Source organism: Geotrypetes seraphini, chromosome 9 (genome assembly GCF_902459505.1).
Source record: "Geotrypetes seraphini chromosome 9, aGeoSer1.1, whole genome shotgun sequence".
NCBI lineage: Eukaryota > Metazoa > Chordata > Amphibia > Gymnophiona > Dermophiidae > Geotrypetes > Geotrypetes seraphini.
The window spans coordinates 106,532,125-106,559,941 of record NC_047092.1 but is presented as its reverse complement, the minus strand read 5'-3'; the positions used below and the strand labels follow the sequence as shown (position 1 = coordinate 106,559,941).

The 27,817-nt window shown below is 48.0% G+C and overlaps 1 protein-coding gene across 4 annotated transcripts in view; it reads right to left on the bottom strand.

The window, feature by feature from the left end:
* PAK2 (p21 (RAC1) activated kinase 2) overlaps positions 1 to 27,817 on the bottom strand; it is an 814,606-nt gene that overhangs the window by 399,719 nt on the left and 387,070 nt on the right. The window lies entirely within an intron of this gene.

Sequence of the window (27,817 nt, the reverse complement as noted above, 5' to 3'; positions counted from 1 at the left end):
TTGTCCCTGCAGAGTTTGGATAATGTCCGTAACATCAGAGGTAGTGGAGGAAAGGCATAGAGGAACCGATCCGTCCAATCGAGCAGGAATGCATCTGGAGTCAGACGATGAGGGGAGAAGAGTCTGGAACAAAACTGGGGCAGCTGGTGGTTGTGAGGTGCTGCAAAGAGGTCTACCTGCGGAGTGCCCCAGCGTGCAAAGATGGAGTGGAGTGTGGAAGGATCCAGAGTCCACTCGTGAGGTTGAAGGATGCGGCTGAGATTGTCGGCCAGGGAGTTTTGTTCGCCCTGGATGTAGACCGCCTTGAGGAAGAGGTTGCGGGCCGTGGCCCAGGACCAGATGTGGAGAGCCTCCTGACAGAGGAGGTGAGATCCGGTGCCGCCTTGTTTGTTTATGTAGTACATGGCGACTTGATTGTCTGTGCACAGGAGAAGAACCTGAGGGTAGAGAAGGTGCTGGAAGGCTTTGAGAGCATAGAACATGGCTCTGAGTTCCAGGAAATTGATGTGATGTTGACGCTCCTGGGGGGTCCAAAGTCCCTGGGTGCGTAGATCTCCGAGGTGAGCTCCCCATGCATAGGGGAGGCATCCGTGGTGATGATCAAGGAGTGAGGGGGCAGATGAAAGAGTAAACCCCTGGAAAGATTTGAGGAGTTCAACCACCATTGAAGAGATCGTTGAAGAGACGATGTCACAGAGATGTGATGAGAAAGAAGATCCGAGGTCTGTGACCATTGGGTGGCAAGAGTCCATTGGGGTGTCCTGAGGTGGAGTCGTGCCAGGGGAAGCACATGCACCGTCGAGGCCATGTGGCCCAGAAGGACCATCATCTGTCGGGCAGGAATGGAGTGATGGAGAAGTACCTGACGACAGAGGTGGAGCAGGGTCCGATGACGATCGGAGGGGAGAAATGCCCTCATTAGTGTGGTGTCGAGCACTGCTCCAATGAACTGAAGTCGCTGTGTAGGAAGTAGATGCGACTTGGGGTAGTTGATCTCGAACCCCAGGAGATGGAGGAGAGAGATGGTGTGATGAATGGCTTGAAGCACAAGTGGAGATGTAGGTGCTTTCACCAACCAATCGTCCAAGTAGGGGAATTCCTGGAGGCTGTGAGACCTTAGGAAGGCCGCCACTACAATAAGGCACTTGGTGAACACCCTGGGCGATGACGCTAGGCCAAAAGGAAGCACCTTGTACTGGTAGTGACAGTGTTGTATCTGAAATCGCAGGTAGCGACGTGAGGTCGGATTGATTGGAATGTGAGTGTAGGCCTCTTTGAGGTCCAGGGAACATAGCCAGTCGTGTTGAGAGAGAAGCGGGTACAGCGTGGCAAGGGAGAGCATTCTGAACTTCTCCTTGACCAGACACTTGTTGAGGTCTCTGAGATCGAGAATGGGACGAAGGTCTCCTGTCTTCTTGGGAACCAGGAAGTAGCGGGAGTAGAAACCCTGACCCCTTTGGGCCGGAGGCACTTCTTCGATGGCATTGAGGAGAAGGAGGGATTGGACCTCCCTCAGGAGGAGGGGGGTTTGGGAGGAGTGAGAAGCAGACTCTACGGGAGGATTGTCTGGTGGAAGAGTCTGGAAGTTGAGAGAGTAGCCATGACGAATGATGTTGAGGACCCACTGGTCCGAAGTGATGACCTCCCAACGGCTGAGAAAGATGTGGAGACGGCCTCCGATTGGTTGAGGAAGAGGCAATGAAGGTGGGAGACTGGCTATGCCCTGGAGAGAAGAGTCAAAAGGGCTGAGAGGGTTTGGACGGTGGGAGAGGCTTGGCAGGTTGGTTGGATTGAGACCGAGCCTGGGTGTGGTGTTGCTGACGTGGCCGCCGAGGTTGTTGTGAGGGCGGATTGAGCGGCCTGGCTGAGAACCTGCGTTGGTATGAGGACTGTGGCCGGTAAGGTCGAGCAGGTGGAGCCTTTTTCTTGGGTTTAACCAGGGTGTCCCATCTGGTCTCATGGGCTGAGAGTTTCTGGGTAGTGGAATCCAGAGACTCCCCAAAAAGTTCATCTCCAAGACAGGGAGCGTTGGCTAGACGGTCCTGGTGATTGATGTCCAAATCAGATACTCGGAGCCAAGCAAGGCGGCGCATGGCGACAGCAATGGCAGAGGCACGAGAGGTCAGCTCAAAAGAATCATAGATCGAGCGTACCATAAATTTCCTCAGTTGTAGGAGACTGGAAATTTGTTGCTGGAAGAATGGAACCTTTCTCTCTGGAATATACTTCTGAAGGGCGGACAGCTGCTGGACCAGGTGTTTCATGTAAAATGAAAAATGGAAGGTATAATTGTTCGCCCTGTTGGCCAGCATGGCATTCTGGTAGAGCCTTTTGCCAAACTTGTCCATAGTTTTGCCTTCTCTGCCAGGAGGGGTGGAGGCATAAACACTGGTGCCCTGAGTCTTCTTTAAGGTGGACTCAACAAGGAGAGACTCATGGGGCAATTGGGGTTTGTCAAACCCCGGGATAGGGATAACCCAGTAAAGGCTATCTAGCTTACGGGGAGCCCCGGGGACTGTGAGGGGATTCTCCCAGTTTTTATAAAATGTTTCCCGTAGTATGTCATGTACGGGTAACTTGAGGAACTCCTTAGGTGGTTGTTCAAAATCCAGGGCCTCCAAAAAGGCTTGGGATTTCTTGGAGTCAGATTCTAGAGGTATCGATAAAGCTGCCGACATCTCCCTGAGGAACTTTGAAAATGATGATTGCTCAGGTTTGGAAATGGTATCGGGTGCTGAGGGTTCCTCATCCGATGAGAAGACATCCTCCTCGGTACTGGGAGGGGATTCTTCCCATAAATCCGGGTCCCGGACCTCCGGTTGTACATGTCTAGAAACCGGGGTGGAAGGCTCGGTATGGTGGGTCTTAGATAGAGACTTGCCCGAGCGTACCGAAACGGTACCGGGAGAGGACGATCAGTGTCGGTCCCGGTCCCTGGAAGAATGGTGCCCTGCCCGGTCCCGAGGTGGATCCGCTGTGGTATGTGAAGGGACCACAGAATGGGCGCGGAGCTGTTCAGTCGAGAGCAGCGGTATGGAGGTATTAAGTGGCACAGATGGGTTGGATACCGATGGGTCGGTGCGGGGCTCGGGCCGGTCTGGTACCGGAAGGAGCGGTGCCAGGATAGTGGGTAACAGGTGCTGGAGTTGATGCTGCAGCTGTTCTTGTAATTGCTTCTAGAGGATGGCTGCGATGCGGTCATCTAGGGGTGGCACCGGAACCGCTTTCTTTTGTTTCAGTTCCATAGGTGCCGCTCCACGCCCCGGCGATGAGGAGGCCGATGACGAGGCACTCACCGATATCGGGGCGAAGCGTTTCCGGGGTCGGCGAGAAGCCGGTAAAGACAGTGCCGCCATTGAGACTGGGGGGCGCTCGAAGGACGAGGAAGGCTTCTTAGCCGGCTTACCTGGCGCCAGCGGCGCCGATGTCGGATCGGGTGGCGTCGAAGTGGTGGGAGCCGATTTTGGTGGTACCGCCGTCGACGTCGTGGATTCCATCACAGCCTCGGTGCCGAATAGGAGCTTCTGCTGGATCTGGCGATTTTTAAGTGTCCGTTTTTTAAGAGTGGCACAGCGTGTGCAAGAATCCGCCCGATGCTCAGGACCCAAACACTGTAAACACCAGTTGTGTGGGTCAGAGAGGGAGATCGGGCGTGCACACCGCTGGCACTTCTTAAAACCGGGTTGCGGGGGCATGAATGGGAAGACGGCCTCCGCAAAATCGAACCCCGAGGCCTGTATAGTGGCAACAGGCCCCGCCGGGGCAAGCTCGAAAAGAAGAAAAAATTTGTTTTTTTTTTGATAAAAAGAAAGAAAAGGAACCCGAAGGTAATAAAATAAGAAAAAGAATTCGCGAGCGGGAAGGCAAAGTTAAAGATTTCAACGGACGTTGAAAAACACACGTCTTCTTCGCTCCGCGGAAACGAAGAAACTGGGGACCACGCACTCCTCCGTCGGGCGGGAAGGCACTCGCGCACGCGCGGTGCGGCCAACTAGAACTTTCTAGTTAAAAAGGTCCGTACCGGGGCTCCGTCGGTGACGTCACCCATGCGTAAAGAATATCTGCCTGCTTGTCCTGGGATAATGAAAGTTATTTATTTATATTTGTACGGAGTTTTTTTTTATAAACCAGTGATGAGGCAGGCGGCTTAGGGTACTTGTGTAGTCCCGGCTGCCTGCAATTGAGGTTTATTTTTCTCCGTTTTGTTCTATTATTTTATACAGATATTGTGTTATGTCAACAGTTTTGTGACTTTATGGTATGAATGAATCCCTGCTACTAAATATTATTTACAATACGTCTTAAACCACACTTTTTTGCCCAATTGTTCAACCATTATGGAGATCTGTCTGGAATACTATATGTACCATACTTCCTATTTCCTCTCAACTATCTTTTGATGTTATTCTCTTTCAATCTCTTGCTTTGCTGATACTCTAGATCACAGTTTTTCAACTGCCGGTCCGCGGACCGGTGGCGGTCCGCAAAAAAATCTTACCGGTCCGCGAAGGATTCGGTCCCCGCTGCAACGAAAGGCTGGCGTCAGCTGACTTGCAACTTCCTGTTGCAGTCGCTGTGCCGGGACTACTGCCTTCGCCGGGACTCCTGCCTTCCACCGCATATGCCTCCTGCCTTGTCTCCGCACCTCCAGACCAGCAGCGGCAGCTCTGTGTGCTTTTAACTTCGGCACAGAGCTGCCCCTAAGCAGTAGTTTAGTGTGGTTTCATGAGGCAGCCTTGGGGCCTTTGCTAGGCTGGCCCACAATGCATCATCGAAGCAGGCCGGCCAAGCAAAGGCCCCGAGGCTGCCTCATGAAACCGCGCTAAACTATTGATTAGGGGCAGCTCTGTGCCGAAGTTAAAAGCACACAGAGCTGCCGCTGTTGGTCTGGACTCTTGGGCCGCTGAAGGACGGCAAAGAGCAGCTGTCCTGGAGGTTTCCCTTCCTCTCGCCTTTGCAGGTCCCTTTCTTCCACCTTTTTTTTTTTTTCTTTCAAACGGCAACGGGCCCCAGCATCGACATCAATCAAGTTCCACTGTTCCTTGCAAGCGGTTCTGCTCGACCAAAGCTTCCCCTCTGACATGAGCCACCGTCAGGGGAAAGAAAGTGACCCACAAAGGTGAGGGGAAGGGGGGCAGATGATGGAAGTTGGGGGGGGAGAGAGAGGGAAGGGGCGGATCATGGAATGGAGGAGATGAGAGAGAGAAGGGGACAGATGATGGAAGTGAGAAGAAGGGAGAGAGAGCAGAAGGCAGATGGATGTCAGTTGAGAGGGGAGAGCAGATGCTGAATGGAAGTGGGGAAAGAACACATACTGGATGGAAGGAGGAGATAAATAAAGGGGGAAGAAAATAGTAAGATAATAGAGGGGTGAGGGAAAGGGGTGACAAGCTGTGGGTAGGGACTAAATAGTAAGAAAGAATTTAATTTAGATGGAGGCAGAAAATAGAGAAGGAAGACCAGAGAAGAGAGAACAGAGAATGATATCAGATCTGAGTGGAGGAAATGAGAAGAGAGAGATGCTAAAAACCACAGGGGGGAGGGAAGGACAGAGATGCCAGACCATCAGGGGAACAGAAGGAAGATGATGGATGCCAGACCAAATTGGGGGGGGGGGGCAGGAGGAGAGATGGCAGGGAAAGACAGACAGTGAGTGGAAGGGGCAGATGCTGGACTGAAGAGACAGAGAAGGTTATCATGCCGCTGTATCGGGCCATGGTACGCCCTCACCTGGAGTACTGCGTCCAGCACTGGTCACCGTGCATGAAGAAGGACACGGTACTACTCGAAAGGGTCCAGAGAAGAGCGACTAAAATGGTTAAGGGGCTGGAGGAGTGGCCGTACAGTGAAATATTAGAGAAACTGGGCCTCTTCTCCCTTGAGCAGAGGAGATTGAGAGGGGACATGATAGAAACATTCAAGGTACTGAAGGGAATAGACTTAGTAGCTAAGGACAGGTTGTTCACCCTCTGCAAGGCAGGGAGAACAAGAGGGCACTCTCTAAAGTTGAAAAGGGGATAGATTCCGTACAAACGTAAGGAAGTTCTGTGGTAGAAAGCTGGAACGCTCTTCCAGAGGCTGTTATAGGGGAAATCACTCTCCAAGGATTCAAGACAAAGTTAGACAAGTTCCTGCTGAACAAGAACGTGCACTGGTAGGGCTAGTCTCCGTTAGGGTGCTGGTCTTAGACCAGAGGGTTGCCGCGTGAGCGGACTGCTGGTCATGATGGACCTTTGGTCTGACCCAGCAGTGGCAATTCTTATGTTCTTAGGGCAGACACTGGCTGGAAGACAGTGAAAAGGCAATGAAAGCAGAAACCAGAGACGACAAAAGGTAGAAAAAAAAAATTTTATTTCTAACTTGTGATTCAAATATATCAGATTTGAAATATGTGTCTTGCTAGACATAACTGGGGAGTGCAAAGCCCAGGCAGTGCATCTTTAGCTTCCAGCTGGCTTAGGGCTCTCTCTGACCAGGAGGCAGTTGCCCTAGTTCCACTCCCCTAACACCATTCCTGTCATGTGTGACTGTGGTATTTTGTTACATGATATTTGTGTAGCATTCTGTAATAATTTGGCTTATTCAGTTTTCTTGATAGTAGAGGGGATATATGTGAAGGGGAGGGGAGACAGGGGATATGTTGATCTTTGCCCTCTATTATTTGTATTTATAAAATGACAATTGTATAGAATACTGTTTCTTTTTATACTTTAATAAAATATGTTCAATATAAAATTATAACTATTTGAGGCTTGTGCGGATGGGATCAGATGGTTTGTGGGCCGAACTCACGGGGAAGGGGCGGCGATGGTTTTTAAAAAAAAATTTCAGTCTTAGTAGTTTGCCGGTCCACGAAATAATTATTTTATTTCCGCCAGTCCATAGGTGTAAAAAGGTTGAAGAACACTGCTGTAGATAAATGGCATTCCAAGTTATTTGACGTTCTAATAGCTATTACTTTACAAATGATTTTATCACACTGGAAATCTGCCCAACTATTAAATACCTCTTTTTGGTGGGCTACGGTCCTGATGATTCATAATTATAAATGCAAAGCTAATTCCCTCACTAATAAGGGCTTTAAAGCTAATAAAATATGGTCACCAATAACAAATGTTTCTTCTCGGGCCTTAATTTTGGATACATTTCAACTGGTTTATACATTGGTACAATATTTATGTTTAAATGATTTTTATTATTCCAGCAGTAAGAAGCAAATACAAACAGTAGTACCATTCAGGAAATAACATTTTCAACAATATAATCAGTTCCCCTCCCATCCCCCCCCTCCCCAAGAATCCATGGCCAGTCCAACAGCTGAGAGTGGGAATAAAATCTTAAAGATTCAAAAGTCTACTGCGAGCACGCTGTGTGAGGTCCTGCCAGAAGTGCTCCCACACCTGACAAAATTTGCGACTCGGGCCAAGAGTCAAGTCTCCCACCATGCGTCTCTCCAGTGTTGCGTGCACTATCATTAGGGATCTCCATTGTGCATATGACGGAGGATCACGGGAGAGCCAGTTGGTGACGATGGCTTTTTTTCCCATCAAAAGGGCTCTGGAGATAAATGCTGACATTCCCCTGAGTTTGGGCGAGGCTATATTATAAAATCCAAATAACGCCCTCAGTTGCGGAAGCCATCGCCTTCCCCAAAGCGATGTGGTATATAGGCCAAGATGTCTCCAAAACTGTTGGATTGCGGGGCAGGCCCAAAACATGTGACTCAAAGATGCGTGAGCCTGATTGCATTTCGGGCAAGAATGCGACGCAGTAATCCCCATTCGGGCTGCACATTCCGGTGGAATGTAAAGTCTAAGAACAATGTTCAATTGCATTTCCCAGTGAGTAATATTGGGTGACACCTTCTGAATGTTCTTCAGGACCCGCTGTAACTGTTGAGCAGTCAACTGGCAATGCAAGTCCTCAGCCCACGCTGTCGCTAATATATCCAGATTCGTATTTGGTTGGCAATATGAAATTGTAGAGGAATCCTCTGTTGGGCTGAAAGGCTGAAGAGTTCCGAAAGCGCCTCCCTGCAGACTTCAGAAGGGCAGCCACTGGGAGGGACTGAACATAGTGACGGATCTGGTAATAGGCGAAGAGATCATTAGCCTGTAGGTCAAAAGTTCGTTGCAGCTCGGCAAATGTGACCAGGCTCCCCTCCTCCGAAAACAGGTGAAAAAGATATTGTGGACCTTGTGCTTGCCACCTAAGAAAGGTGGCATTTTGCATGCCCGGCTGGAAAGCTCCATTGCCCAGTATAGGCAAATATAAAGACAACCTAGAAGACAATTTGGCTGTTTTACAGACCCATCTCCATGTCCTTCTGGCCGGCGTAAAAATGGGGTCCGCCACATGTAGAAAATAGCTCACATGGAACGGAGTCAGCAAAGATAACTCCAGTGGTGTAGCAGAAAAATCAGAAGTTCCTCTAAACCAATCATTAATATTTTTCAGCTGACAAGCCATAGCATACCAACATACATTTAATAAACCATAGCCCCCCCCTATCCCTGGGCAGACACATCCGTAGCAAGGGCATACTTGGTCGCTTACCACCCCATAGAAAATGCTGTAGCTCTTTTGTTAAACGAATGTTATTGGCATGGGACAGCAGCAGAGGTAAAACCTGAAAGCGATATAGCCATTTGGTAAAGAGCACCATATTAAAAAGGGCTACCCGGCCCGCCACCGATAAAGGAAAAGTGGATCAATTCTGTAGATGTTGTGAGGTATCTTGAAGCAATGGGGTGATATTGCTGGAGTACAGGGTCGTAAGGTCTCAGGGGATCTGTACCCCCAAATAGCGAATTGAAGTCTGAGCCCACGTAAATGGGAAGTGACCACTCCATGTCTGTTGTAGTGTCATGGGGCTAGCTAGGACCATATATTTCTAGTAGTTCAATGTAAATCCCGAATAAAATTTGAATTCGTCAAGCGCTTGCAATAAATATCGAACAGAGTGAGCGGGGTCAGTTAGCAAAAATAATAGGTCATCTGCAAAGGCCAACACTTTGAGTGAATGAGTCCCGAAGTCCACACCCACTATGTCGGGGTCCTGAGACACTGTGCGAAGAAAGGGTTCGAGGTACAATAGAAATAAGAGGGGTGACAGGGGACAGCCCTGTCGAGTTCCCCTCTCAATAGGTATTGGGTCAGTAATAATGTCATTGACAAGTAGTCTTGCTGTTGGAGTGGAATATAAAGTGCGTAATGCCGAGGTGAACCAGCCAGATATCCCCAAACAATTTAGCACTTCAAAGAGGTACGTCCAATTGACCTGGTCGAACGCCTGTGCCGCATCCAAACTGAGTAGAAGCATAGGAGTGTGATGGAATTGCGTGTGCGCTAAGGCTATCAATGCTTTACGTACGTTGTGTACTGCTTGTCTACCCTGTACAAAGCCGACTTGTGTGGATGCAATCACATCGGGGAGGAGGGTCGCTAATCTATCAGCTAAGATTTTGGACAGAATTTTGATGTCTACATTGAGCAAAGAAATTGGGCGATAGGATTTGGGAGCAGAACTGTCTTTGCCAGGCTTCAATATCAACGTGATTAAAGCCTCATTTGCTTCTCCTGGGAAATGTTCATCCTGGATTACCTGGGAGTAATAGTCCCTTAAAAAAGGACTAAGCTGCCCTGAGAGCAGTTTATAAAATTCTGCCATAAAGCCATCTGGCCCTGGAGCCGAAAAATTTCGTTGATTGTGGATAGCTTTATGTAGTTCTTTAGGGGTGATGGGTGCATTAAGAAGCCTAACATCCGAGTCAGAGAGCGGCTGTAAACCGGAATCCGTGAAATAGTCCTTAATAAGGGGTTCAGCTCCCGAGTCCCGGCGCCCATATATCTTCCCGAAGTGGGACTGAAAAAGTTGTGCAATGTGTTCAGTAGTGTGGTGAAATTGGCCCGTACTATCCCTCAATCCCAGAACATAACGGTGACCCCACACCTGGGAAGTCAAGTGGGCTAATAACTTCCCTGCCCAATTTCCATAGCGATGGTAGCGAAATTTTTGATACAAGAGCATTTTCACCGTGCGCTCATGTATATAGGAGTTGAGGGTCGTTTCCACGGAAGCTAAGTGTTCCCTAGCGTGGCGGGTTGGGAACAGGGTATACTGACGCTTAGCGCTTGCTAGTTCTTTTTCCAACCGCAGTATTCCCCGGGACAAACGGCGATTACGCGCTATTACATAAGCTATACAATCTCCTCTGAGCACCACCTTAGCCGTGCTCCAAAACACTGTCGGATCATTGCTATGCTGACCATTAAAGTCTAGGAATTCACCCCATTTAGTCGTTAGGTATGTTTTGAAATGGTCATCAGAAAATAGATAACTAGGGAAGCGCCAACGTACAGGTCCACGTAAACCGAAGCCCACATTCACATCTAGCCAGATCATCGCGTGATCTGAAATCACCGCCGGGCCTATTACCGCTGCATTCACATTTAGAAATGCTCTGCGCGTGGTAAGGATGTAATCTATCCAAGCAATGGGGGACCATGGGTGCAGAAATAGTAGAGGTGTTCAATTGGCTCTTGTGTTCTGAAAGTCTAGTGTTTATTTTATGGCTGGTCTGTCCCACATACAGCAATTTACAGGGGCAGGTGATGAAATAAACCACCCATTGAGACGAACAGGTAGTATGTTGTCTTAACTTGTACTCACGTTGGGAAACAGGATGACACCAAGTGGAAATAGACAAAGAATTAGAACACAGGGAGAGGAAGTGACGTCATCGCCGCGGATGGGAGCTTGATCTGAGAGCTCCATTCGGGCCCGGCGTTCTAACTATCTACAGCTGTGTAAAAAGCGCGATTTTTCTGCCCCCGGGTGCTGGCGAGGTGTGCGAAGGTTTGGAGAACCCCATGGCAATGCGCAAAAAATTGCTCGGCGATAAACCCAGCCAGCGCACGATGGAGCAGGCGCTGGGCCGGGCTGCACGTGGTGGGGCAGGCCCGGAGACCAGCAATGGGGAGGCGGCGAGATTGAGTGGCGTCATCGCGGCGGTGGCCAATATGGTGGCAGAACCCATGCAGGAGGATGCCCCGCCGGAACCGCTTACGAAAGCGGATATGCAACGCTGGATCATGGAAGTAAAATCTGAAATCTCGGCTGTGGCTGTGCAAGTCCGGGAAGCGGTGCAAGAGCTGCGCACTGACCTGGTAGAGGTGGGCACGAGGGTGGAAGTGGTGGAGATGCGGCTGGATAGTTGCGAGGAAAATGTGACTGGGGTGCAAAAATCCCTGGAATCTGCATCTGCTGATTACCAACTCCTCCTGGATAAGGTCGAGGATCTGGAGAACCGCACCCGGCGTAATAACTTGAGGGTGCGGGGCCTACCGGATCTACCGGAGTATAAAGATGTTCGGGCCACTACTATTAAGCTGCTCCATTGGCTTCTACAGGATGACTCTCTGGAGCCGGGTCTGTAGTGGGCACATCGAGCTCTGGGACCCCGGACCTCAGATCTACCTAAAGACATTGTGATTTGCCTTCAGAGCTTTGTGCTTAAAGAACAGATCTTCCGCAGAGCCCGGGAGCTGGGCACGGTCACCTGGGAGGGGCATCGATTGGAGTTCTATCAGGACTTGGCTGCGGGCACGCTTCAGAAACGCCGGGCATTCAGGGAAGTGACTAAAGCTCTGCAGCGCAGCAATTTGCGCTACCGCTGCACTTACCCCTTTGGGGTGGTTATTTCTATCAATGGAGTACACACTAAAGTTGCCACTGTGCGGGAGGCCCGTGGCTTGCTGCAACAAGCGGGTATTGAAGTCCCGGAGGAGGTTGTTCCTCCGGGGGGAGCGGCGTCCAACCGAGTGGGGAATCCCGCCTCCTCCCGATGGCAGCGTGTGGAGAGTGGATCCAGGAGCGGGAGGGGAGGCCGGGGGGGCGGACCCTCTCTTCGAGCTACCGCTTCTACCTCGAGTGGCCCCCCCTGAAAATTGACTGGCTGTGTTTTTTTCATTACTATTTTCCTTCTTCCCTTCAGAGTGGGAGGAGTGTTTTTGGACACTCTCCTTGAGGATGTATTTCTGGGTTTTGGGGGAGGATTGTGTGGGGGATGTTCATGGACTGTTCTTGGGGTGTGGTGGGAGGGGGAAGTGGGGGAATTCTTTCTGTGATGGGTGGGGGTATAGTGTTGGGTGGGGAAGGGGGGGATTGAGTATTATTGTGTGGAGGGCTGCTGGTTGGGAGAGTTGGCTTATGGGGATTGTTGTGGGGGATGTTTTGATAGTTAGTACTTGGTTATGGGGATTGAGAAATGGGCCGAGGGGATGGTTCACTTTCTTGCAAGTTGGTGGGAGATCTGTGGACTCTCACTTTGGGAGAGGGAGAGGGAGGGGTGGGAGGGTGGGGGGGAGAGGGGGGTATGGGGACGAGTATGGAGAGGTTGGGTCTGCATCGTCCTTTGCTTCAATTAGACTATGGAGGGGTTTAGGTTGGTTTCTTATAATATTAGGGGTCTTAATTCCCCCAATAAGAGACGGGCTTTCTATAGAGAGCTGCTTCGTTTGAAGGCTGACGTTTGTTTTGTCCAGGAGACTCATCTACTTCAGTCCCATGAATCCCTGGTCAAGGACACTAGGTTTCCTCTGGCCTTTTGGGCTTCCCGAGTAGGTACTTCCAAGAGGGGAGGGGTGGGCATTCTTATTCGTAAGGGGGTTCGCTGTGAGGTACATAGGGTGGTGCGGGATCCCCAGGGTAGATATATATTGCTGGAGGCTCTGATTGAGGGGGTCTTGTACTCCCTGGTTAATATCTATGCCCCTAACGAGGGTCAGGGGGGCCTATTTCCAAGAATTGGTGCCTCAAATCCTCCGGTTCAAGGGGGGCGCCCTGGTTTTGGGTGGGGATTTCAATCTTACCGTGACCCCTCATTTGGATAACTCTGGGCTGGCGGATCGGTATGGGAGAAAGGATCGTAAACTGTTGCGTAAGGCTTTGACTACCCTTAATTTGGTGGATGGTTGGCGGTGGTTACATCCCGCGGTTAGGGACTATACTTATTTTTCGGGGATACACTCCTCTTATTCTAGAATCGATTATGTATTCATAGAGCGGGGATTGCTTCGTCGGGTGGAGTCCGCGGGGATTGAATCACTCACGTGGTCGGATCATGCACCTGTTTGGGTGAGGTTCTTGGTGGAGGGGGGTGGGTCGGGACAGAAATTTTGGCGTTTCAATGATAGCCTTCTTGACGACCCGGAGGTGGGAGCGCAGATAGAGGGGTGGCTGCAGGAATATTTGGATGTAAATGAGGAGTGTGGAGCATCGTTGGAAGCGGTTTGGGAGGGATTAAAGGCTACCCTTCGAGGCAGATTGATTGCTCTGGCTTCTGCCAGGCAGCGCAAACGGCGGGCAGATGCGGCGGAACTGCTGATTCTGATAGGTCGGTTAGAGCACTTACACAAGCGCAACCCTTGGGATACTGAGTTACGTGGGAGGTTGTTTCAGGCGCGCCGCGACCTCCAGGCTTTAGACTTGGAGCGCCTGCATCTTAATTTGCAGCTTCTCCAACAGAGATATTTTGAGTTTTCTAATAAAGCTAGTCGGCTGGTTGCCCATCGTCTGAAGGTGTGGCAGACGCGTAATCAGATTCTCTCGATTAGGGCGGCCTCTGGGGAGCTATTGCAGAAAGAGGATGCTATTCGGGCTCATTTCGTGGAGTTTTACTCCCATCTCTATACTCCAGAGGCTCCCGGGTCCTCGCAGGATCTGGACGCCTATCTAACTTCGGCGGCACTGCCCAAGATTGCTGGTGAGGATGTGGTGTGGTTGGACCGTCCTCTCACACTGATTGAGGCTCGTGGAGCGCTGCGCTCGATGAAACTTGGTAAATCGCCCGGGATGGATGGATTCACTGTTCGGTACTATAAACGCTTTCAGGATCTTTTGCTGCCTCCTTTGTTGCGCTTTCTTAATTCTCAGCAAGAGAATAGTGTTCTCCCCTACTTCATGCACTTGGCGGGGGTTACGGTGCTGGCTAAGGAGGGGAAGGACCCCCTTCAATGTGCTTCCTATAGGCCGATTTCACTGCTGGGGGTTGACACTAAGATCTTCACGCAAATTTTGGCAGATAGGGGGACTGGGGGTACCCAACGTGGTGAAATACTACCAGGCTGCTCAGTTACGTGCCCTTTTAGAATGGCAGACGCAAGTACCGAAACCGTGGGTGGAGATAGAGCAAAGTTTAAATGATGGAGTGCCCTTGATGCAACGGCCATGGCTGCCGGGCAGGGTGCGACTAGTGGGTGAGGTGCCTTCAATTGGAACTTCTCTGAGGGTTTGGAATCAGACCAGAGGGGGCTTATTGCAGGGCAGGTGCCATTCCTGGTATACCCCGTTGAGGCATAATCCAGATTTTTTACCGGGCATGGATGGGGGAGTGTTTGCTGCTTGGGAAGCTAATGGCTTGGTATGTGTGGGACAACTGTGGGATCCGATTTTGGGCCGTATTCGACCCTTTGCAGAGCTCCGGGGTAGGTTTGGCTGGGGGGTCCGGGATCTGTTTCCTTACCTCCAAGTTATTCACTATATTCGGACTTCGGGTCTCCTGGGGGATTTGAGGGGGGGCAAGACCCCCTTTGAGTTATTGTTGGGTCCAGTGCTCCGGAAGGGAGTTCTGGCTGTTATCTATAGGTGTCTTAATCGCAGGGAGGCCCCACATCCCTACATGAGGGCTTGGGAAGGTGATTGGGGAGCTCCTATTTCGTGGGACGCTTGGGGGAATATCTGGACAGAAGTTTCCTCGGCGGGTATATCTGCTCTGCTGATTGAGAATGGTTATAAGGTCCTCTTTCGTTGGTACTATACTCCTCAGGCTGTGGCACGTTGGCAGGGGGGTGCGAGTGTACTATGTTGGCGGGGCTGTGGGGAGGTGGGCACCTACCTTCATATGTGGTGGCAGTGTGGGCGGGTGCGTGGGTTCTGGAAGGAGGTTTTTTCTAGGGTGTCCCAGATCCTTGATATCCAGATCCCGGAGAGTTGGCGACATGCCCTATTGTATTGGCATCAATTAGATCTTGCCTGGGGAGATTCTATGTTTTGTAAGCTGGCATTCACTGCTGCCAGGTTGGCTTTAGCCTCCTTGTGGAATCAAGCGCTCTCTCCCACCTGGGCTATGGTGGAGCAGCGCTTGCTTTCATGGCAACTTCTTTACCACTTAACGGCTTTGCGGCATGGCAAACAACATGGCTATGCTCTCATTTGGCGTAGATTTCGGGCTTCTGTGGAGGTTGGAGGTAGGGGCGGACCGGGGACTTGAGCTACATTTGGGGCTGAACTGGGAGGGCGGGGATGTGGGGGATTTCATATTCATATTCCTCTTCTATTTTCTGCTGTGTATGGGCTTTGATGGTTCTCAACCTTTTTAAGTGTTGTGGGTATTGTGTTTTGTCCCTGGGGGTAGGGTGGGGGGGTAGGGGCTATTGTGGTTTGTTGTTGCTTGATCATAGGGATTGCACATGTTATTTGGTTGGCAGCACTTTCAGTGTTTTCCAGAATGTTGCACATTGTGCCTTGTTTTATTTATTGCTGCTGCATCTACTATGTATATTTTATGTTGTGTGTATATCTCAATAAAAGCTTTATTCAAAAAAAAAGAATTAGAACACACATTACAATGACCACAAGGTTTATGACTTTAGGCTCAAACTTAATTCAGAAAAAACAACTTTCTTCGTTGCTTCACCACATCCGCTTGACACCAAATCACCACTATGTATCAATAAACTTAGTTACCCTATCCAGCCTACCATTAAGATACTAGGTGTAACTTTGGATCAATGCCTAACCATGAAAGACCAGGTAGACTCCTTAATCAGAAAGGGATTCTTTACTCTCTGGAAACTCAGATCCATTAAAGCTTACTTCGATACATCAAACAAAATATACAGGGGTAACTCTTCCACAATAAGGTTACTGTTGAGTGACTAAAGAAATCGATAGCACAAAAATAAAGTCACCACACTCATCAATATGCTTAATAAGCTTGTTGTTTGCTTAGAACTCTGCTCAGAGACATGAAGGCTGATTACTCGGCCTCACCTACCAATCATTGCAGTGTTCGAAAAAACTTTTGAATCTTAAATTTTCCTTAATGCGCTAGCTTGTCCGCTATGCTAAAGATATTAATGTTTTCATGAGTTTTTATGAACTATACAAAATAACTTAACTTTGAACAGTGACTGGATCTATAGCCCTTACTGACTGTAACACGAAAAATGTGGTTTATATCATTCAATGTCCCTGCCAGATGTTATATGTAGGGCATACTGTCAGAAAGATTCGTGTACGCATTGGGGAACACGTGAGCAGGATAGTTAAAGCAGTTGCAGAAGCCCCTCTTACACCACATTGGCTCCAACATGAAGATCCTATATCCTCTCTGCGTTTTTCCATTCTAGATGCCCCTATTCTCCCTAGGGGAGGCGATATGAAAGCCAAACTGTATGCCTTAGAGCAGAAATGGATCTATACTTTGGGCACCCTGCTCCCCCGGGGGTTAAACAGTGAAGTTGAATGGAGAGCCTTTTTGTGATTATTTTGAACATTATTGATTCTACTTTCATTTATTCATTCATTTTACAGTATGATTTCATTAGTGAATAACAGGTTTCTATTGAGAATGAGGATTTTTGTTCCAATCAGAAAGATTGATGATGCAATAGTATTCGGCAGGCTGGGACAGTTACGTTCAACGTTCTGACGTGGCAGTCCCACCGGCTCTGCATTTCTCATAAATAGCGTCTGTACTTTGCTTGCCCTGTTTGAAACGTCTAAGAAGAAACACTTTTTTGAGATATCCAGTTCTGTAATCAAATGGTGAGTGCGCCCTTCCAGTCAATTGCCATAAGATAGTGCTGTATCACTTTACAACTTGTATTTACATTATATTACATAAGTATTTACAGTATTTATTTTCTGTTTCAGTGACTTCACTACCAGCTTTAAAACTCAGCTGTTATTGTCGGTTCCCTGACGCAGCAAACGAAACGTGCACGTCGGAACCAGTCACTGTTCAAAGTTAAGTTATTTTGTATAGTTCATAAAAACTCATGAAAACATTAATATCTTTAGCATAGCGGACAAGCTAGCGCATTAAGGAAAATTTAAGATTCAAAAGCTTTTTCGAACACTGCAATGATTGGTAGGTGAGGCCGAGTAATCAGCCTTCATGTCTCTGAGCAGAGTTCTAAGCAAACAACAAGCTTATTAAGCATATTGATGAGTGTGGTGACTTTATTTTTGTGCTACTTCGATACATCGGCATTCAGAACCCTAGTCCAATCCCTCGTACTAAGTCTACTTGACTACTGTAACATCGCTTATTTAGCAATTTCCCAAAAGAATATGCAACGTTTACAATTGATGCAAAATGCAGCAGTCAGACTGATCTTTGGGCTGAGGAAGTTTGACCACGTGACACCCTACTACCGGCAGCTGCATTGGCTGCCAATGGCGGCGTGCGTAAAGTTTAAATTTGCCTGCTTCTGCTTTAAAGCACTACACAGACTTGCCCCTAAATACATAACTGACCTTTTCTTCTTCTCAGCCAACAGACACAAGAAAAGCTCACATTCCAATTTTGTTTCCCCTCCAGTTCGAGGTTGTAAACTGAAAAAACACCATGAACACATTCTCTCACACCAAGCAGCATCATGGGGTAAAGACCTAGAACAATTGCTTTCGCCCACTACTTATGGGGAATTTAGGAAACGTCTAAAAACGCACTTGTTCCTAAAAGCATCTAGACAACTGATCCTCTCTTCTCTCTCCCCTCTATAGCAATTAACTTGTCCTTTTGATCACTCTCTCCTCAATAATGAATTTCTTGTCCTATTAATTCTCTTTCTTCCTCCCCTCTTAAAGTCAATTCAATTTATTACCTTTGCTTAATCTTCTGTAAACCGCATAGAACTTCACGGTATTGCGGTATATAAGCTGTTATTATTATTATTATTATTATTATTATTATTATGACTGCCCTGCATATGAGGATTGTTACCATACGATTATTTTGGGAAACCTGAAGTAGTAAAGGCTAAGTCATTTGTTCTTGATACAACTGGAGATTTTTCTCCTTTCGCTGAGCCTTCACACTGAGGATTCCCCCTTCACAGATTCTATGATACTATTGTAAATTCAGTGCGTTAGACAGAGTGAGCTACTTTGAAAGTCTACTAGACTTTTTCTTGCTACTATTGCATCTAAAAGCAAATATTGGTATATATGCTACAGTCCTATATTCTTAAGATCTTTTTTACTCTTACATTATGTTTATGAAAATATTTGTTTGGGATTTTTTTTCCCCGGGTTTTTACTGTTCCAGGACAAAATGTCGAGAATCCACACTGTTTGGAAAGAGTGCCTACTCTTTTCCTGATTAGGCATGTGTGCACTATAAGGACAAGCATATAAAACTCTATCAATACTGAGCCCTCTTTCCAAACAATGCACACTGAGTGAGCAAAAATGAAAAATGCTGTGTTTTTCTTCTTTAATGGTGTGCAATAATATAGGATATGTTATTTCCCATGTTATTGCAAATGAAAGCCTGTCCCTAATCCTTAACAGTAGATAAATTAGTAGCCTGAAAATTCAAATTACCATATTTTTCGGTCTATAAGACGCACCAGACCAGCAGACGCACCTACATGTAGAGGAAGAAAAACCAAGAAAAAAAAAATTTGGTTCAGAATTCTTTTTTCTTGGTTTTTCCTCCTCTACACGTAGGAGTGTCTACTGATCTGGTGCTGGAAAGCCCAAAGCAGCCCGAAGAAGCAGCCCGCAGCCCCCCCCAGTACCTTTTTTTAAACTGGCGGTGGTCCAGTGTGGAAAGTGGAAAGGTCGCGCTCCTGTGTTGTGCGCCGCTCTGCAACGAGAAAGGCAGCCATCCAGCAGGAGACCACCGCCAGTTAAAAAAGAGAGAGCCGGGGGGGAGAGGTGGGTCTTCGCTCCATAAGACGCACCCACTTTTCCACCCCCTTTTTGGGGGTGGAAAAAGTGCGTCTTATGGAGCGAAAAATACAGTACTGTGATTCACACTGAGCCACTCTAGTATAGCATTGTATTATAGTATAGTTATTATTGACTTACAAGTGCATTCACTCTGCAGCTCCTCAATCTCTCTCTTCTCTTGTCCCTCCCTATATTCACCCCACCCCCAACGGAAACTCCATTCATCAGGCAAGGATCTCTTATCTATACCTTTCTCCTCTATTGCCAACTTCAGATTACATTCCTTCCCTCTTGCTGCACTATATGTTGGAATATCAAGCTCCATCCCTGGAAGTATTCTAATACAGGCTAAAAGCCCATTTTTTCAAGTTTGCTTTTAACTCCTAACCCCCATTCGCTTGTAGAGCACCCATGGATGAAAAACTGCCCGACCCCCCTACTTGTCCTGTTTGTCTGTTTGATTAGATCAGTGTATCGCGGCACACTAGTGTGCCTCCTGAGATTCCAAGTGTGCCATGGCACACTAAAGAGGAAGAGAAGTGCCAGCCAGCTGACTTGCCTCTCGCTGCGAGGCACCTCCTGAAGGGCCAGAGGGTCATGTGCCAGTGCTGCATCTTCCTGCTGTCGTCGCATTTCTCTCTGTGCACCCCCAACCCCTCTTACAAGCAGCATCTTCCTGCTCCATGTGCTTTTTAACACAGCTGCTGCTAGGATTAATTTAGACGCAGTTTCATCCAGGAGTCTCAGGGCCTTTGCTAGGCCAGCCGGCATCATCGAAACGGGCTGGCCTAGCAAAGGCCCTGAGGCTCCCGGATGAAACTGCATCTAAATTAATCCTAGCAGCAGCTGTGTGACCAAGTTAAAAAGTGACATAGTAACATAGTAGATGACAGCAGATAAAGACCCGAATGGTCCATCCAGTCTGCCCAGCCTGATTCAATTTAAATTTTTAAATTTTTCTTCTTAGCTCTTTCTGGGCAAGAATCCAAAGCTTTACCCTGTACTGTGCTTGAGTTCCAACTGCCGAAATCTCTGTTAAGACTTACTCTAGCCCATCTACACCCTCGCAGCCATTGAAACCCTTCCCAGCCCATCCTCCACCAAACGGCCATATACAGACACAGACCGTGCAAGTCTGCCCAGTACTGGCCTTAGTTCAATATTTAATCTTATTTTCTGATTCTAGACCCTTTGTGTTCATCCCACGCTTCTTTGAACTCAGTCACAGTTTTACTCTCCACCACCTCTCTCGGGAGTGCATTCCAGGCATCCACCACCCTCTCCGTAAAGTAGAATTTCCTAACATTGCCTTTGAATCTACCACCCCTCAACCTCAAATTATGTCCTCTGGTTTTACCATTTTCCTTTCTCTGAAAAATATTTTGTTCTACGTTAATACCCTTCAAGTATTTGAACATCTGAATCATATCTCCCCTGTCTCACCTTTCCTCTAGGGTATACATATTCAGGGCTTCCAGTCTCCCCTCATACGTCTTCTGGCGCAAGCCTCCTATCATTTTCATCGCCCTCCTCTGGACCGCCTCAAGTCTTCTTACGTCCTTTGCCAGTTACGGTCTCCAAAATTGAACACAATACTCCAAGTGGGGCCTTATCAATGACCTGTACAGGGGCATCAACACCTTCTTCCTTATACAGCCCAGCATCCTTCTGGCAGCAGCCACTGCCTTGTCACACTGTTTTTTCACCTTTAGATCTTCGGACACTATCACCCCAAAGTCCCTCTCCCCGTCCATGCATATCAGCTTCTCTCCTCCCAGCATATACGGTTCCTTCCTATTATTAATCCCCAAATGCATTACTCTGCATTTCTTTGCATTGAATTTTAGTTGCCAGGCATCAGACCATTCCTCTAACTTTTGCAGATCCCTTTTTCATATTTTCCACTCCCTCTTCGGTGTCTACTCTGTTACAAATCTTGGTATCATCTACAAAAAGGCACACTTTTCCTTCTAACCCTTCCACAATGTCACTCACAAACATATTGAACAGGATTGGCCCCAACACTTATCCCTGAGGGACTCCACTACTCACCTTTCCTTCTTTCAAGCGACTTCCATTAACCACCACCCTCTGGCGTCTGTCCGACAGCCAGTTTCTGACCCAGTTCACCACTTTGGGTCCTAACTTCAGCCCTTCAAGTTTGTTCAAGTTTGTTCAACAGCCTCCTATGAGGAACTGTATCAAAGGCTTTGCTGAAATCCAAGTAAATTACATCTAGCATATGTCCTCGATCCAGCTCTCTGGTCACCCAATCAAAAAATTCAATCAGGTTCGTTTGGCACGATTTACCTTTTGTAAAGCCATGTTGCCTCGGATCCTGTAACCCATTAGATTCAAGGAAGTACACTATCCTTTCTTTCAGCAAAACTTCCATTATTTTTCCAACAACTGAAGTGAGGCTCACCGGCCTGTAGTTTCCTGCTTCATCCCTGTGACCACTTTTATGAATAGGGACCACATCCGCTCTCCTCCAATCCACAGGAATCACTCCCGTCTCCAGAGATTTGTTGAACAAGTCTTTAATAGGACTCGCCAGAACCTCTCTGAGCTCCCTTAGTATCCTGGGATGGATCCTGTCTGGTCCCATCGCTTTGTCCACCTTCAGTTTTTCAAGTTGCTCATAAACACCCTCCTCCGTGAACAGCACAGAATCTACTCCATTTTCTCGTGTAACTTTGCTAGACAATCTCGGTCCTTCTCCAGGATTTTCTTCTGTGAACACAGAACAGAAGTATTTGTTTAGCACATTCGCTTTCTCCTCATCATTTTCCACATATTGGTTCCCAGCATCTTTTAGCCTAGCAATTCCATTTTTCATCTTCCTCCTTTCACTAATATATCTGAAAAAATTTTTGTCTCCCATTTTTACATTTTTAGCCATTTGTTCTTCCGCCTATGCTTTCGACAGACGTATCTCTCTCTTGGCTTCTTTCAGTTTCACCCTGTAGTCCTTTCTGCTCTCCTCTTCTTGGTTTTTTTTTACATTTCACAAACGCCAACTCTTTCGCCTTTATTTTCTCAGCCACTAGGTTGGAGAACCATATCGGCTTCCTTTTTCTCTTGTTTTTATTGATTTTCTTCACATAAAGGTCCGTAGCCATTTTTATCGCTCCTTTCAGCTTAGACCATTGTCTTTCCACTGCTCTTATGTCCTCCCATCCTAACAGCTCTTTCCTCAGGTACTCTCCCATAGCATTAAAGTCCGTAAGTTTGAAATCTAGGACTTTAAGTATCGTGCGGCCGCTCTCCACTTTAGCCGTTATATCAAACCAAACCATTTAATGATTGCTATTTCCCAGGTGAGCACCCACTCGAACATTAGAGATACTCTCTCCATTTGTGAGGACCAGATCCAATATCGCTTTTTCCCTTGTGGGTTCCGTCACCATTTGTCTGAGCAGAGCCTCTTGAAAGGCATCCACAATCTCCCTACTTCTTTCCGATTCTGCAGTCGGAACATTCCAGTCCGCATCCGGCAGGTTGAAATCTCCCAACAGCAGAACCTCCTCTTTCCTTCCAAACTTTTGGATATCCACAATCAAATCCTTATCAATTTGCTGCGATTGAGTCGGAGGTCTGTAGACTACACCCACGTAGATAGAAGTTCCATCTTCTCTTTTCAGAGCAATCCATATCGCTTCTTCCTCTCCCCAGGTCCCTTGCATTTCGGTCGCTTGGATATTGATCTTTACATAGAGAGCTACTCCTCTACCTTTTTGACCATCTCTGTCCTTCCTAAAAAGATTATATCCCGGTATGTTTGCATCCCATCCATGTGATTCACTGAACCATGTCTCTGTGATAGCGACAATATCTAGATCTGCCTCTAACATCAGGGCTTGCAGATCATGAACTTTTTGCTTAGACTGTGAGCATTTGTGGTCATCGCTTTCCAGCTATTTTTCAGCGATAATCTCCTTTTTCGTATGGATTCTTGTGTCGTTTCACTTTCCGTTGCAATACTACGAAATGAGTTGCTGATATTGCTTATGTTGCAGTCTTTACTACTATCACATCTTTTCTTTTGCCAGGGGTGGTCTCTATAATTGTCCTTCGTACATACACCACCCCCACCTTCTAGTTTAAATGCCTAGAAAAATATTGTCTAAATTTCTCTGCAAGGTTTCTTTTTCCTGCTGTAGTAATATGTAGCCCATCAGTGCAATATACCTTCTTGTCCTTCCATGTATTTCCCCATCCTCCTATGTACCTGAAGCCTTCTTGATGACACCAGGCTTTGAGCCATCTATTAAAGTCCTCTGTGTTTTTCACTCTTTGCTCTCCCTTTCCATATGCAGGCAGTATTTCAGAAAAAGCTAAAGTGTTTACAAAAGGTTTCACGCCCTCACCAAGCTCCCGAAAAGTGTGGAGTTGTTGGCCAGGTCATTTGTTCCCAGATGGATGACAACATCAGTGTTAAAATCCTTAGTTTCTTCCTTAATTATAGTCTGTATTTGCCTGGAACTCCTGGTAGCTGAGGATCCTGGAAGACATTTCACTATTATTCTGATGATGGAATCCCCCAACAATAATAGTTTTCTGTTTTTGGCCTTTTTATTTGTGCTTAGGGTGTGCTTGCTCTCTTGAGTTACCTTCATTGGTTCCAGTCCCACCTCCCTTCTGTTTTCTTGAGTATCGCAGTGCACTAGTGGAGCGAAGGAATTCTGTAGAGGTAATATTTGTGAAGGTGGATGTTTCTGTGTTACAAGTCGCAGTCTTCCTGAGCCTACTGTGACCCATTTATTCCTGGGCTGTTTTATTCTTTGAGGTAGAGGTGGTAAGTTGGTATGATTTTGTGGAGTGATGAAAGCTGCTTTAATTGTATTCAATTCCTGTTTAAGTTTGTAGAGCTCCTCCTTAATACTAGCAAGTTGAAGACAGATGGGGCAAGCCTTAAGCCTCCAAATAGTATGTCTTGGAATTAAAGCACCACAGTGATTGCATAGAATAAAGGTCATCTTGATTGGTTGTGAAGTGACTTGATTTGAGTAGTCCTGATTATTTGGGTCTCTATATATGGTGGGACTATAAGTCTTACCCTTATTCCTATGAAGAGGAAGAGGAAATAAGATTTAACAGAGGAAAGAGAAGGGTTTATTTTTTTGTGGTTTGTTTGTTTTTTTAAGTGCACAGTGAACTGCTGCTAGAAGCCGGAGAAATACTGCTGGACAAGGGAGAAGGAGGAGGATGGAAGGGAGAAAGGGTATTGCTGGACAGGGGGAAAGGGGAGGATGGAAGGGAGATGGGGTACTGCTGGACATGGGGAGAGGAAGAGGTGCTGCTGGGCAGGGGGGCAGGGAAAGGGAAGGGAGAAGAGGTGCTGCCAGACCTGGTAGAAGGAGAGGGAAAGAAAAGATGCTACATACTGGAGGGGATAGTAAGATGGTAGATGGGGAGAGAACATATTAGCTGCGAGTGGGGTTGGGGGGAGGGAAGGAAGAAAAATTGTTACAGGAGGAGTGAGACTGATGACAGAGGGAGAAATGATGCATGGGGAAAGAACATGGTTGGGGAGTGGGAAGGAAGGATGTCACTCGAGGGAAGAGGCAAGGAGAGAGAGAGAAAAAGTGTGCAGGAGGCAGAAAGGGTTGGACTCATAGAGAGGGTGAGATGGATGGGGAGGACAGAAAGGAGGGAAAGAAAAATGTCTTACTCGGGAGGAAGGAGGAGAGGGCAGAGAGTGAAAAGTTGGGCTCATGGAGGAAGAGAGAGGAAGGAGGACTGGAGGAGAAGCAGCATGCAGGAGAAAGAGAGAAAGAATAATAATAGCTTTATTTATATCCTATCATACCTTTTCAGTTCAATATGGTGTACAACAAGAGGTGCTGTAAGGACAGCAAGGTTACATCAGTTAGATTTGGGAAGGGGTAAAAGACAGTTGAGTAAATGGGGTGGTAATGGGTAAGAGGAAGGAGCATGTAAGAAGAGGTAGGTGAAGAGCAGAATTGAAGGATCAGGTAAATTTATCGAATAAGTGGGTTTTTAGTGATTTTCTGAATGAATGGTATGTTGGTGCGTTCAGGATAAGGTCGCTTAAGGTATTGTTCCAGATCCCTGTTTGAAAGGAGAGTGTCCTGTTGAGGAATCTTTTTAATTTGCATCCTTTGGGAGAAGGAAAAGTGAATAATAATGTTCTGCGAGTGAGGCAGAGTATATCCTGTAATAATAATAATAATAATAACAACAGTTTATATACCGCAGGACCGTGAAGTTCTATGCGGTTTACAAAGATTAAAAGTAGGTACAAATAGATTAAACTTGACAGGGTGGAAGCTAGTGATTAACAGTTCAAGGGAGCAGTTATTGAGGAGAAAGAGCTGTACGGGTCAGCTGCCTAGATATTTCAGGAACAGATATGTTTTTAGGCGTTTCCTGAATTCCCCATAAGTAGTAGGCGTAAGCAATTGTTCTAGATCTTTACCCCATAATGCTGCCTGATGTGAGAAAAGGTGTTGATGGTGTCTTTTGAGTTTACATCCTCTAACTGGAGGGGAAACGAAGATCGAATGTGAACTTCTCTTATGTCTGTTGGCTGAGAAGGAGAAAAGGTCAGTTATGTATTTAGGGGCTAGTTCATATAGTACTTTAAAGCAGAAACAGGCAAACTTAAACTTTACGCGTGCCTCCATCAGTAGCCAATGCAGCTGTCGGTAGTAAGGTGTCACATGATCAAACTTCTTCAGCCCGAAAATCAGTTTGACCGCTGCATTTTGCATTAATTGTAATCGTCGCATATTCTTTTGGGAAATTGCTAAATGGCGATGTTACAGTAATCAAGTTGACTCAGTATGAGGGATTGTACCAGGATTCTAAATGCTGGCATATCAAAATATGCTCTAATGGATCGAAGTTTCCAGAGAGTGAAAAAACCCTTTCTGATTAAGGAATCTACCTGATCCTTCATGGTTAAGCCCTGGTCTAGTGTTACATCCAATACCTTCGTAGTAGACTGAATAGGATAACTAAGGTTATTGATGCATAGCGGTGTCTTGGTGTCAAGTGGGTGTGGCAAAGCTACAAAAAGTTTTGTTTTTTCTGAATTAAGTTTCAGTTTGAATTCAGTCATCCATTGCTCCATCAAATTTAGTATTTCTGATGCCTTGGGAGTAATTTCCGAGAGAGAGTTAGTAAATGGAATGATGATCGTAAAGTCATCTGCGTAACTGAATAATTTTATCCCCAGCTGGGTCAATTGCACACCTAGTGAGGACATGTAGACATTGAAAAGCAATGGGGATAGTGGTGATTCTTGCGGTACGCCAGATGGATTGCTCCAGGTATCGGAGAGTCGTAATTGAAACGTACTTGATAGGTACGGGACATAAGGAAGCCTCAGAACCAGTCCAACACCTCTTCCCTAATGCCAATTGCATCTAGACATTGTAGCATTTTTCCATGGTCAACTAGGTCAAAGGCAGTGCTCAAATCAAATTGCATGATCAGGGCATTAAGGCCCTTACTGAACAAGAGACGCAGATTATCTAAGATAGCCGCAATTACTGTCTCAGTACTGAACAAAGGTCTAAAGCCAGATTGAGTTTCATGCAAGAGAGAGAACTGATCAAGATATTCCATCAGTTGGGAATGTACTACCGTATTTTCACGCATATAACGCGCGCGTTATACGCGTTTTTACCTACCGCGCATACCCCTCGCGCGTTATATGAATGAGCGCGGTATACAAAAGTTTTAAAACATAGTTCCCACCCCCGCCCGACGCCCGATTCACCCCCCCAGCAGGACCGCTCGCACCCCCATCCCGAACGACCGCTCGCACGCGCTCCCACCCGCACCCGCATCCACGATCGGAGCAAGAGGGAGCCCAAGCCCTCTTGCCCGGCCGACTCCCCGACGTCCGATACATCCCCCCCCCCCGGCAGGACCACTCGCACCCCCACCCCGAAGGACCGCCGACTTCCCGACAATATCGGGCCAGAAGGGAGCCCAAACCCTCCTGGCCACGGCGACCCCCTAACCCCACCCCGCACTACATTACGGGCAGGAGGGATCCCAGGCCCTCCTGCCCTCGACGCAAACCCCCCTCCCTCCAATGATCGCCCCCCCCCAAGAACCTCCGACCGCCCCCCCCAGCCGACCCGCGACCCCCCTGGCGACCCCCACGACCCCCCACCCCCCTTCCCCGTACCTTTGGTAGTTGGGCCAGAAGGGAGCCCAAACCCTCCTGGCCACGGCGACCCCCTAACCCCACCCCGCACTACATTACGGGCAGGAGGGATCCCAGGCCCTCCTGCCCTCGACGCAAACCCCCCTCCCCCCCAACGACCGCCCCCCCCAAGAACCTCCGACCGCCCCCCAGCCGACCCGCGATCCCCCTGGCGACCCCCACGACCCCCCCACCCCCCTTCCCCGTACCTTTGGTAGTTGGCCGGACAGACGGGAGCCAAACCCGCCTGTCCGGCAGGCAGCCAACGAAGGAATGAGGCCGGATTGGCCCATCCATCCTAAAGCTCCGCCTACTGGTGGGACCTAAGGCGCGTGGGCCAATCAGAATAGGCCCTGGAGCCTTAGGTCCCACCTGGGGGCGCGGCCTAAGGCTCCAGGGCCTATTCTGATTGGCCCACGCGCCTTAGGCCCCACCAGTAGGCGGAGCTTTAGGATGGATGGGCCAATCCGGCCTCATTCCTTCGTTGGCTGCCTGCCGGACAGGCGGGTTTGGCTCCCGTCTGTCCGGCCAACTACCAAAGGTACGGGGAAGGGGGGTGGGGGGGTCGTGGGGGTCGCCAGGGGGGTCGCGGGTCGGCTTGGGGGGCGGTCGGAGGTTCTTGGGGGGGGCGGTCGTTGGGGGGGGGGGGGGTTTGCGTCGAGGGC